This window comes from Eschrichtius robustus, chromosome 14 (genome assembly GCF_028021215.1).
Source record: "Eschrichtius robustus isolate mEscRob2 chromosome 14, mEscRob2.pri, whole genome shotgun sequence".
Classification (NCBI taxonomy): Eukaryota; Metazoa; Chordata; class Mammalia; order Artiodactyla; family Eschrichtiidae; genus Eschrichtius; species Eschrichtius robustus.
In genome coordinates, this window is record NC_090837.1 from 48,100,660 (window position 1) to 48,112,981 (window position 12,322).

The 12,322-nt window shown below is 37.6% G+C and overlaps 1 protein-coding gene and 1 non-coding gene across 4 annotated transcripts in view; one reads left to right on the plus strand and one right to left on the minus strand.

Annotated features, from left to right (window-relative positions):
• GAREM1 (GRB2 associated regulator of MAPK1 subtype 1) overlaps positions 1 to 12,322 on the minus strand; it is a 215,004-nt gene that overhangs the window by 165,207 nt on the left and 37,475 nt on the right. The gene's annotated exons all lie outside the window — the stretch shown is intronic.
• Positions 4,406 to 4,478, plus strand: TRNAG-CCC (transfer RNA glycine (anticodon CCC)). Its single transcript has one exon. It is a non-coding gene; the product is annotated as a tRNA-Gly (tRNA).

The following is a 12,322-nucleotide window of genomic DNA, read 5'->3' on the forward strand; positions in this document are numbered from 1 at the left end:
AAAAATTGGCATTAACTATACAGAGATATAAAGTATATTTGGAACCAGAGAAAAGCCTTTTGTCTCAGCATATATATTCAAACGGATGAATAAAATTTTTAAAATAAAGCTTTAAGCATGGCTTTATCCTGCTGTCAACTTACATGTAAATAGAACTTGTAAACATCAGATGTTTTACCCACTTTCCTTCGTGAAACATCCTTATAACATTCTCTTAATTCAGCATGTTGTCAAATAGTACTTATTAAGCACTATTCTCAGCAAATGAAAGAGAACAGCCCCTTGTTCTGTGTTGTAATTTGGCACAGACAACGTCCTCCCAGGCCAGCCTTCTGAAGGGTATATCAGGGCTGTTCTAAAGAAAGATCACAACAGTAAGTCCCAAAAAAGGCACTTAAAATTCTGTACCAGTCCCAATTAAGTGTCTGTGTGATTGAGTAAAATGTCAACCAAATCATCCCCCGGCTCCTCCCTTCCACTATTTTCACCCCAGTGGGCTGGCATACATCAGTTAGTTACCACTCACTTACACAGTCCACGACAAATGTGCTTAGAATTTTCTATACATTTCCCTTTTAAACTCTATTAACTCAGCAGCTCTCACTTTAAAAAAAAAAAAAAAAAAAAAAAAGAAGCTTTTCCATATTTAGTGATAGGAAACACAGCTATTTAACCAATTGGCTAAATTGTCATCGTGGTACAAAATCTTATTTGGAGACTTTTCCCATTAACAACCGTGAAGATCTCCCTAGGAAAAGAGTTTCTATTTCTAAATGTCATTTAATACTGTTTGAGGTAAACAGTGATTCCAAGTATATATGAGAAACATTGTGGAGGGGACACCTGCCTCACGAGTCTACTCATTATTCAGGTCTAAGAGTCTCTTTTAGTGGCTACAAGAATGCATTCTGTGCTCTGTACCACCTTGTAATTTGGAGCAGATAAAGAAGAGAAACAGGCATGAAAAAGTCAAGACATTCAAGATGGTACAAGATTTTGAAGTGCCACCTCTGTGGCCAAGATTTAAGTCCATAGGCGTTCAGTGAAGGCGTGTAGCCAACCTCAAAAGAATACAGCCAAACGGTCAAGGACCAAGGCTGTCTAGTCCAGTCAAAGATATGTGGACCAGCTAATCTGACTACAGATTTCTTGCCTTGCTCTCTCTGCAAGGAGTATTTCTTTTTATCTAACCCGCGTCTCTCTGGCACCATTCCCCTTTCTTCAGTTCTTAGTGAGAAAGGAAACAACTGCTCAGTATCCTTCTCATGACAACCCTTCACATATGCGAAGACTTATTAAGTGGCCTCTTGAACTTCTCTTCAAATGAAAGATTCACAACTCCTTCACCCTTTCCTCATGGGCCTTATTTTTTTAATAGTCCTTTGGTTCCTGCTATCACTCTTCTCTGGATCTTGTCTAGTTTTCTTTCTTTAGTTCTAGAGCCCAAAAGAAAATAAAATGTTCTGCTAATGGCCTGGCCAACAGTGGGCAAAGCAGGATTGTTTTACTGTTCTTAAAAATTATATTTTTTTACTTATATTAAAATGTGCATCTCAGGATGTAAGGTAAAATACACACATGACAGCAATTCTTGCTTCAATTTATGTTTCACTTTATTGTATACAGGTTTGTTCTTTCCATTTCTGTTTTCTACTTCGTGTGAGTTTCAGTCTTCAAATGTGTTACTACTTTATTCTACAGAAATTCCTCTTTTTAATTCTACTTAGAGCTTTCACAAAGTAATCAACTCAATCAATTTAACATTCCCTGAATAGCTAATGAGTTTGCCGATTATTTTATCAGTTCACTCCTATGTCTATATTTCCCTCATTGCCCCAACTTCCCACGATAGCTTCCGGGAGCTCCAAGTTTAGGAGAGCCACGTACCACTGCAAAGCAACAAAATAGATATCAATTTAACTAGATAGGAGCTTTGCACTAGTGAAGTTGCATTTTACAAGAAACACACGTCATCTACTAAAAATTAATAGTAACTACCATTTAGTTAGCAGTGATGAATTTCCAGGAACAGTGTTAAGTATTGTTTTTAAAAGTCAATAGCTCTAAAAACTCTTTTCTCCAAATTTATGGATGAGAAAAACAACAGCTCCAAGAGGTGAAATAATTAGCCCAAGATCACTCTGTTAATAAATGACAGAGCTGGAGAGAGAACCGATAGTGCTTGACCACGGTGATATCTAAGGTAGTTGTGGTCTGGTTGTAACACCAATACCATAAGAGGCACGAACAGCAAAGCTGGTAGAAGCAACATGCTTACCACCCACTACCACACATGCAAACTTCTACTCCAAAGGACTGTATCACTCTATTCTGCCATGTCACAAAAATTAAAGTCAGGCATATGGAGAAAAGTGATACTTGGTGTTGAAATTAAGCATCTAACCTTAGAGAGAAAAACTGGCATTAAACTCACTGAGACAGCTAAAATGACTCACAAATATTTCCTATTTTCCTTCCAACCATAAAAAAAAGTGACCTTTCAAAAATGCCACATCATTTACTAATATATTAAAGCTATATTTTCTAAATCTGAAAGTTAAATTTCTTAGGTCTCAAAAAAGTGGTAACATACAACAGGATGGAGAAAAAAAGGGGTCCAGGGCAATTTAAGAAAAATTGCATGAGAGATATGACTATACATGGAGGAAAAGTACATTATAGAGAGTTCTAAAAATGGTGGTGGATTACGTAAGTGGAAAGGCATTATATTTTTAAAATATATATATAATTAGCAATGCAGTGATCTTTGAGATACCGAGCAGCCACCTGGAGGAAAACTTTTAGAATCGTATGACAGCATGTGAAGGGAAATGCTTGAAAAGCTTATTATATTTGCAAGTTTGATAAATTGTGTGACCTTCCTAAAGGCCACACACCATTAGAGGTTTTAATTATAATAGGCCGGCAAGTTTAAACATGGTATTGTAATAGATCACTTTGGAGGGTTCCGTCTAGTAACCCTTCACCAATAAATGTCACTCTTTCCCCACAGAGAAGGAACCCCAGATAGAACATCTGGACTACATGCCCGACTGCCCGGACACAGCTGATTGGCTCAAGCGAGGACACATGAACCCAAGATGAGCCAATGAGACCATTTTCCATCTTTTCAGTTCCTTGTTTCATCCTTTGCTGCATTTTGCCCTTGGATTTCATGATACTCCAGTATTCTTTCCTGATTAAGCAGCTTGAGTTTGTTTTTATCATTTACAAAGCCCTAGCAAAAGTTTACATTTTCAAAAGCATTTATGGAATGAATTTTATGTTTCTCTGGGTACTACCCCTTTCCCTGAAAAGATAACTCTCTAAAAATGAAGACTGTGGCGATCACTTACTTCCCTTTACTACTGGGGGATAAAAAGGACAAGGTCAATGTTGGAGATCTTGAATCTATTGCCCATATTACGGCTTATTATCTCCATCAAAGAATAAAGGGAAATGCCCCCGTTCAAATTTGTATGCACTGTTAGGGTTTTTGTATCTCAGTAACAAGCTAATTCAAACTATACATCATTCTACACTAGCTATTAGAAATCCACTCCTCTTAAATCTTCCCACTGATATTCTTCCCCGCACCCCCCCCCTCACTGATATTCTAAATCATCTTAGTGACGTTAAAACCAATGATCTGCCACTTAGGATTATTTCTCTCGTAAGAATCAAATATATGTAGTTCATAAGACAACGTCAGCACTCTGGATAATGATGTCCACCTCCCAGAATCACTGTCCTCAGCACTCAATCACCAAGCCTGAACCTTTCATAACAAGACAAAGCCCTTCTGCAAAGGAAGCCATGGTCACCTCAGAAGGAGAGGCTGCATGCTATTCTGAATTCGGGTGCTGCCGTGAGTCTCACAACACAGTACTGTCAAATTCTAAAAGCGATTTCAAGCTGAGAGAAGCCAGAGAGCACTTCAGTTCGCCGGCTGTGTTTCCGGCCTGGGTTCTTGACAACATTTTAATCCGTGTGGATAAAGAACACTTTACTTCTTTAATGAAAAGCACTGATCCAACTAGAGGTGAACTTTAATTCTAAACAGAGAGCCTTTCTAGCTCACCCCTTCCTGGTGCAGGGGAGGAATGACATTCTTTAATCTTTATTGCTATTGACCTAGAGTATAAAAGTAAAAAAGCAAAAAAACAGCTAAATACTTGGCCACTTTCTGTACTACAAAGATTGGTGAAGACATTCAAAGAACGACCAGAAATCATGGTTTGACATAGACAATCCACTAACAAGAAATCCAGTAACATGTTACTATATCCAGTCCTGATACAGTAACAATTTGGTTTCCAACAGCATGTCACAGCATTATAACTTCATTTGAATTCTGAAACACAACGGATGTCACTGGAAGTTTTAAGAAGACTTGCCTGGGACTTCCCTGGTGGTCCAGTGGTTAAGACTCTGCACTCCCAATGCAGGGGGCCCAGGTTTGATCCCTGGTCAGGGAACTAGATCCCGCATGACGCAACTAAAGATCCTGCATGTGCAACTAAGACCTGGGACAGCCAAATAAATAAATAAATATGTTTTTTTAAAAAAAGAAGCCTTATCCTTTTCTGTTAGCAAACGCATTACAGGATAACTGTCATGGCATAATCACCAATCAAGTCCTAGAACACTGTAAATCAGTCTGTACTGTAGCAGTGCCACGAGAATGGACAATAGCATTGCTGAGCGAAATCAAAGTGAGAGGAGGCTGGTGACTGGAAGAAACAATTGACACTGAAGCACAACTCTGCATGCGTTCAGACCCAGAAAACAGACCAAAGACAGTCACGTTAGGGTGTGCTGGTGTCTCAGAGTATCTTAAAAATGTGAAACCCAACCTTTAAAACATTCTTACCAAATGAATCTGACTATATTACAAATGAATGGCACACATAAATACACTGAAGGGGATGGAAGGAGCTGACCCTACTAGCTTTGAAAACCATGTTTTTAACTTGCTATTGTCATGTTAAAGAATAAAAGACCTGTACACAAATACTGTACACTATTGCTAAATTTGTCTATGGGCAGAGAGGAGCTCGGCAGGTCCCTAAAACTCTGAGGAGAGGAACCCTCTCTGACCAGAGAAGTGGTGGTCCCAAGAGGATGGGCAAATCACTGTTGCTTTTTTATTTCCCTGGCCTCTTGCAGCAACCCCCTGGACACAAATGCAATTGCAGGTAGTGCAGGGTAGAGGAAAAACTAGAGCTTGGACTTCTTGGCTAGAGGACTGGGAAGCAGGCCCCAAGGAGCCAGAAAATGCCAGCAGGATCACAAAGAGAAGGAAGCTCAGCAGAGAAATTTTGCAAAGTTGTACAGCACTCCTGGGCTCACCTCCGAGCTGCGCATGGTTCTGACTTTCAACAGCCTACCAAATGCCTAGAGCACTAACTGCAGCATACACCAATGCCCAGACCCAGCCTGGCTACAGGGTGGGGCATGAGGAAGTCAGATCCAATTAGCACTGCAAAGGTTGTGAAAACTGAACTGTCAGTGGAACCACAGCCTGAAAAGGCAGGTGGAAACTTGTAACCTGAACCTAACCTGTTGAATGTCTGCTAACGCAAAGCAGAACCCAAATCAATTTTCTGCTTAAAATTTAAACAAGACCTCAAGACCCTGAATTCCATAAAAGGACATTCAACATGTCCCCCTTAAAAACCAAAATTATGTGGCATACAAATGACCAGGAAAACATTAACTTGGAAGGGAAAAGACAGACACCAATCCAAATACCGAAATTATGAGACAAAGACTTTAAAGCAGCTGTTAAAACTATGGTTTAAGAAGTAACAATGAACACTCATGAAATAGATGAAATAGATAAAAAGTCTCTCCCTAAAACCAGAAAATATAAAGGAGCAAATGGAAACATTAGAACTGAAAAATATAGTAACTAAAATATTAACTGATGGATTCTATAATAGAATGCAGATAATAGAGGAAAACGTCAGTAAATCTGTAGATAAATCAATAGAAATTATCCAACAGAAAGAAAAAAACCAAAAAGCAAAAAACAAAAAAAACCTGAACAGGTCCTCAGGATCCCATGAGAATATACCAAAAAGTCTAATATTCATGTCATCAGAGTCTCAGAAGGAGAAGAGAAAGAACATGTGCTGAAAAAAATGTTTGAAAAAATAATGACTGAAAGCTTTGAAACCTGGTAGATATAAACTTACAGATTCAGAAGTCTCAGCATACACCACACTGAATAAGCTCAAAGAATTCCAGGCCCTGACACATACTATCAAACTGCTGAACACTGAAGACAAAGATAAAAATCCTGAAAGCAGAAGATTATAGGGACGCACGGCCTAGGAAAACAAAGAAATGACTGCTGACTTTTTGTCAGAAATCATGGAGGCCAGAAAGAAGTAGAACATTTTCCAAGTCCTGAAAGAGAAGAACTGTCATCCAGTGAAAATACCCTTAACAAATGAATGTGAAATAAAGGCACTCTCAGATGAAGAAAAACTAAGAGAAAATTTGTTTGCCAGATTTCCTCTTAGAAAAAAAAAAAAAATGCTAAAGACAGTTCTTCAAACAGAGAAATGGTACCAGAAGGAAACATCAGGAATAAAGAAAAGCAACAGAAATGGTAAATATCTGGGAAAAGAGAATATGCTATTCTTCTCCTCTTAATTTCTATAAAATTTGTATGGTGGTTAAAAGCAAAAATTAAAACAATGTCTTTTGGGATTTTCAATGTACGTGGGATGCTAATAAAGCAGCAATTACAAGGATACTTATAACATGAAATGCTTGTACTATAAAAGTAGAAAGGTCTGAAATCAACAACCTAAGCTCCAACCTTAAGAAACTAGAAAAAGCAGAGAGAGATAAACCCAAAGCAATCAGAAGGAACAGAGCAGAAATCAAAGAAATGTGAAGAAGAAGAAGGAAATGAAAGCAGAAATCAATGAAATTAAAAACAGAAAAATAGAGAAAAAAATCAATCAAAGCTAAAGCTTAACTCTTTGAAAAAAATCAGTAAAATCGATAAATCTCTAGCCAGGCTGACAAAGAACAAAAGAGACAGAAAAATTATCAACGTCAGAAAAAATTATCAACATCTGGCTATCAATAAGACCCAGCAGGCATGGAAAGGAAAACAAAGTAAGCACATAAGAACAACTCTACACACATAAATTCAACAATTTAGATGAAATGGAATAATTTCTTGAAAACCCAAACTATCAAAACTCACTGAAGAAAAAAATATATAACCTGATCAGTCTTCTATTAAGGAAACGAAATTTGTACTTAGAAAACCTTCTCAAAAAAGAAATCCCAAAGCCCAGATCATTGGCAAATTCTACCAAACATTTAAAGAAAAAATAACACCAATTCTACACTGCTTCTAGAAAAGAAAAGAAAAGGGAATACTTCCAAACTCACCCCTGGGGTCAGAATTACCATGATAGCAGAACCAGACAAAGACAGAACAAGAAAAGAAAATGACACCAATATCCCTCATAAGCCTTAACAAAATATTAACATTAATAGTAACAAACCACTTTCAACTGGAGTTTACCCTGAGAATTCATGGCGAGATTAATGTTTCAAGCCAATTAATTCACCAAATTAACAGGCTAAAAACACAACCCACACATGATCATTTCAATTGATATAGAAAAAGCATTTCACAAAATACAACACTCACTTATGATAAAAACTTTCAGCAAGTAGGAAGAGAACAGAAACTTTCTAATCTGATAAGGACATCACACACACACAAAAAATCCAAAGCTAACATCACACATCATGGTAAAAGAATGAAAGTGTGCCCCCTAAGATCGAGAATAAGGTAAGGATATCCACTCGTCTGTTTCCAATATAATACCATTTACAATATTTGTTAAAAAAAAAAAAAAAAAGAAAGAAATACTTATGTATAAATCTAATCAAACATGTACAGGTATGTTTCTATACAGGGAAAACTATAAAACCTTTGAAAGAAATCAAAAGAAGATGTAAATAAATGGAGAGACATAGCATGTTCATGGATTTGAAGACTCATTATAGTTAGGAATATCAATTCTCCCCGAAATGATTTATAGATTTAACACAATTACAATCAAAATCCTGGCAGGAGTTTTACTGGTAAATATAGACAAGCTGATTCTAATACTCATAGGGAAAGGCAAAGGAACTAGAACAGTCAATACAATTTGAGTAAGAGAAAGAAAATTAGAGGACTCACACTGGCTGATTTTAAGACTCACTATAATCAAGACTGTGTGGCATGGGCAAATGGATAGACACAAAGATCAATGGAACAGAATAGAGAATCCAAAAATTTATCCACACGGATACCATCAGTTGATTTTTGATACTGAAAGCCAGCTTCTCACTGCTGGAAAAAGAAGTTACAAATAAGCAAAAGAGAAAAGTTAAAATGAACCTTGTGCTAGATATGAATCAGCGATTATACAGTATGAACCCCCTCAGTTCATACACAGATAGATGGATATGAAAATACATAGAGATACGTGTGTGTAGACATTTGTTAGTTTACATACATATATTTCCTAACTTTGTCTGTGGAGAGGCCTAGAAGCAGTGACACTCCAGTAGCAATAAACATACCTTTATTAAAAGGAATCAGGGCTCCTTGGAGAAGTGAGGGCTGAGGTAGGGAAAATAGAAAATAAGCCTGGAACATCTTGTGGGGTCAGAAAGTAAGAAAGTGCTTTTAAAAAAAAAGATGAAGGCACACAGAAGAACACAGAAACCGCCATGAGAACTCCTTAGAGCCAAAGCTGGAACAATTTTATCAACGATAAAATAAATATCCATGAGTCCATGCTGATATAAATGAATGATAATAAAAAAATAAATATGAGAAGATAAATCTTCCTTACAGAAGAATTCCAATTCATAAATGTAGATGGGATGAATGAACAAGAAAATCACCATTAGAATACCACTGTAACATTGCTGCAGGCAAGATCCACCGATGAATGCTAAAATGAGTGGGCAAAAGTTAAGCAGAAACATATATATATATATATATATATATATATGCATGGTCTCAAAGTGTCTCCCCCAAATATTAGTTAATTACAAAGGGATCAACAGTAACTTTACACTGGAGAACCTGGCAGAGACCACCTCGTCGAAGTGATTAATGTTAGACCTGTAAAAAGCTATGTGGCCACCACGTGTTCAGAAGATAACATCACCTCTGCAGTATCCTTGGCGGTAACAAATTACCTCAATCTAATCAAGAGAAGACATCAGACAAACTCAAATTGAGTCACAATAAATGACCAATACTTTTTAAAAGTGTCAAGATCATAAGAGACAAGGAGAGACACCAAGGAACTGTGACAAATCAGAGAAGCCTAAGGAGGTGGAAAACTGAATGTAATGTGGGATCCTGGATTAAATCTTGGATAAAAAAGGACAACAGCCAAAAAACTGGCGAAATCCAAATACAGTCTGTTGTTTTAATTAATAGTATTGAACCAATATTAACTTTGATAACTGTTACTACAGTTATTAGGGGAAGATGGGTTAAGGGTATACGGGAACTCACTGTACTATTTTTGTAACTCCTGTAAGTCTAAAATTATTTCAAAATACCAAGTTAAAAAACAAAGCAAAAGTTTTCTAACATTATTAAATTGGTTGTCTGAAAACTAGGTCGTTTTTGTCTGTAGAAACATTATACATGGTGGATAGGTTTGCAGAATATCCCACAAAGTCTATTTAACCAATAATGAGATTCTTTTCACAACAGGAGAAATCAATGTAGTTATAATGGCAGTAATTAAACAAAAATAATGACATAAAATAAAAATCTGGTTGTCTAAAAATGTTATATGAGGAAAAGCAGTCTATTTCAAAAGGAGAAAGATGCTGCTATAGATGTAAAATTTCACGAAATTACTTTAGAGATATTATGCCTAATTTCACAATGGAACCTGGAAAAGGGTGAAGGACAGGGGGAGGAGTACTCGAGTTTGAATTCCTAGAGTGTGCCAGGCATGGTTTTAGGTGCTTTCATGCATGATCTTCGTTAATCTTTCTTATTACCTTGTGAGGGAGGTATTGCTAGCCCTGTTTTACAAGTGAAAACATGTCAGTGAGGTCTCACAGCTAGTTAAGGCAGTAGAACTGAGTTTCAATCTCAGGTCTGATTAATTTCAATGTCTCTTTCTCTGTATTTACTGCCTCTTAACAAAAACTGAGTCATTCTCCTTAGATAAAGGGCGAGAAGAACAGTGAAAGGCACCAAAGGGAATGAGTATGATAAGAGAATAAAGAAGGCAGAACTAATTAAGTCATCAAACGATAAAGGAAAATACTGGTGGAAGAGGTTTTGGATCAGTGGTCTCCACACGAGAACCTCAGGGCTGGGGGGGATGGGAAGGGATGTACGAGCTGCAGCACAGAACCAGCCCCTATCGGAGCTGTTCTCTGGAGTGCCTCTGAAGGTCAAGGAAGTTACACAGAACAACACAGAACATAGAGCCACTGCAGCTTCACACTCTTGCAATCACTGTAGCTCTGCTCCACTGCTCATTTAGATGAATGTGTGTAAAACTTTCAATGATTTAAATGATTCACAAGTAAGAAAAATAACTATTACAATAAGAAGAGGACATGTGTTTATCTAGATCTTTCTAACCTAAAAGAAACACTACAAACTAACAGCTGGAACATAAACTCTTGAGTAAAAACTAGGCCTTTTTTTGTAGCCAATTATCAATGTCCCTTCTTATCCAACCTGATGAAGCCACTTAAGTCAGATGTCATTTCTGTAACTTCAAGCAGCTTCATTATTAGGACTGTTTACATGCATCACCCTGTTCATTCCAAGAGTTTCTCTTGAATTTTATTTCTAAATTAAAGCAAAGCAGGATAATAGTTTAAGAAAAACACATTATTCTGATTAGATATTTTCTGATTTAAAACTGAAAAAACCTCAAGTGCGAGAGGTTTATTTATTCTGAACATGTAACTGTGAGGTACTGAGAGGGCAGAGATTTTGAAGACAGAGAAACAGATTCAAATCCTAGCTCCCTCACCTACTGTAAAATTTACCACGGAATTAACCGAGAAATGCCAGGTCTAGCTCCCAACCCTGCCTCTGCACACAGGGAGCCCTTAATATATGGGTTAAGAGAAAGTAACACGTGGCTGTTCATGTCACACACAGATTTTAAACCATTATAATGATATAGAATCATTAAAATGGCAATAGGGACAGCTAGGCAACAAACAAATTCAACCAACCAAAGTAACGTGCTATGGTTGAAACAGCACCAGACAGAGCTGGGAGACGTGAACTTTAGTTATATTTCGACCATTACTCAGCCAGCAACCTGGAGACAAGTCACCTCCAGCCCCTGCCTCCTCCTGCAGCCTCTTCCATCACAGGAAGGGGTCGGGGTAGGACTGTCTTGGGGCTTCCTTCTAGCTCCCGGGTTCTGCTACCCGGTACTGGGGACGTGAGAAAGGGCTGAATGAGAAAATGTGTTAAGGGATAAAAACTGCCTGCCATTAGTTCTATATCGAAAGGACGGAGGTGAAAGCAACTCCAGCCTGCAAGCATTCGACTGTGATCCTGAGCTCTCTGGTGTCTAAAATGCCACAACCAGAGATGCTGGTAGAAACTCACTTTCTAGAGTATTCAGAGGTAAAGAAGAAAGTGAGCACCGGGGATGATGAATGTCAAGGATGACGATTACACGTTGAAACAGGGTACCAAGCTGAATGGCCCCGAGTCAAGGCCACTCTACCTCCAGATACAGACAGGTGGAAACTAGGGGGCTTTCAAACACCAGAAAATGGGACGAAGAATGATGCTTTAGTCGCTGTATCTACTTCCTTCTTAAAAATCCGATACAGATAATTCAAACAGATGCCTTAAAGAATGTTTCAGGTCTAACTTACTTGGAAATTTCTGCGCTCTTCCTGTGCTCTTCACATCATTAAATCAGGCAAACCAAGCTTACCTTTATGCAATGTTTATGACCCTCATATTTCATCTAACAACTGGACTGGTCTCTTTACAATGGTAAACTAATAGCCAATAGCTCAGAATAGCCAAAACCCAACACTCTTAAAAAGCCTAGAATAAAACAATTTATTGAACTACTGTTCCCACCAAAAATATGAAGAACTAAACACGTACAGCGCTCCCCTTCCCCGTTTCTATATTCTTTTTTTTTTGGATCCTTTATAAATTTACCGTAACTTTATTGGGTTTTTTTGAATTTTTGAATTTTATTTTATTTATTTTTTATACAGCAAGTTCTTATTAGTCATCCATTTTATCCACATCAGTGTA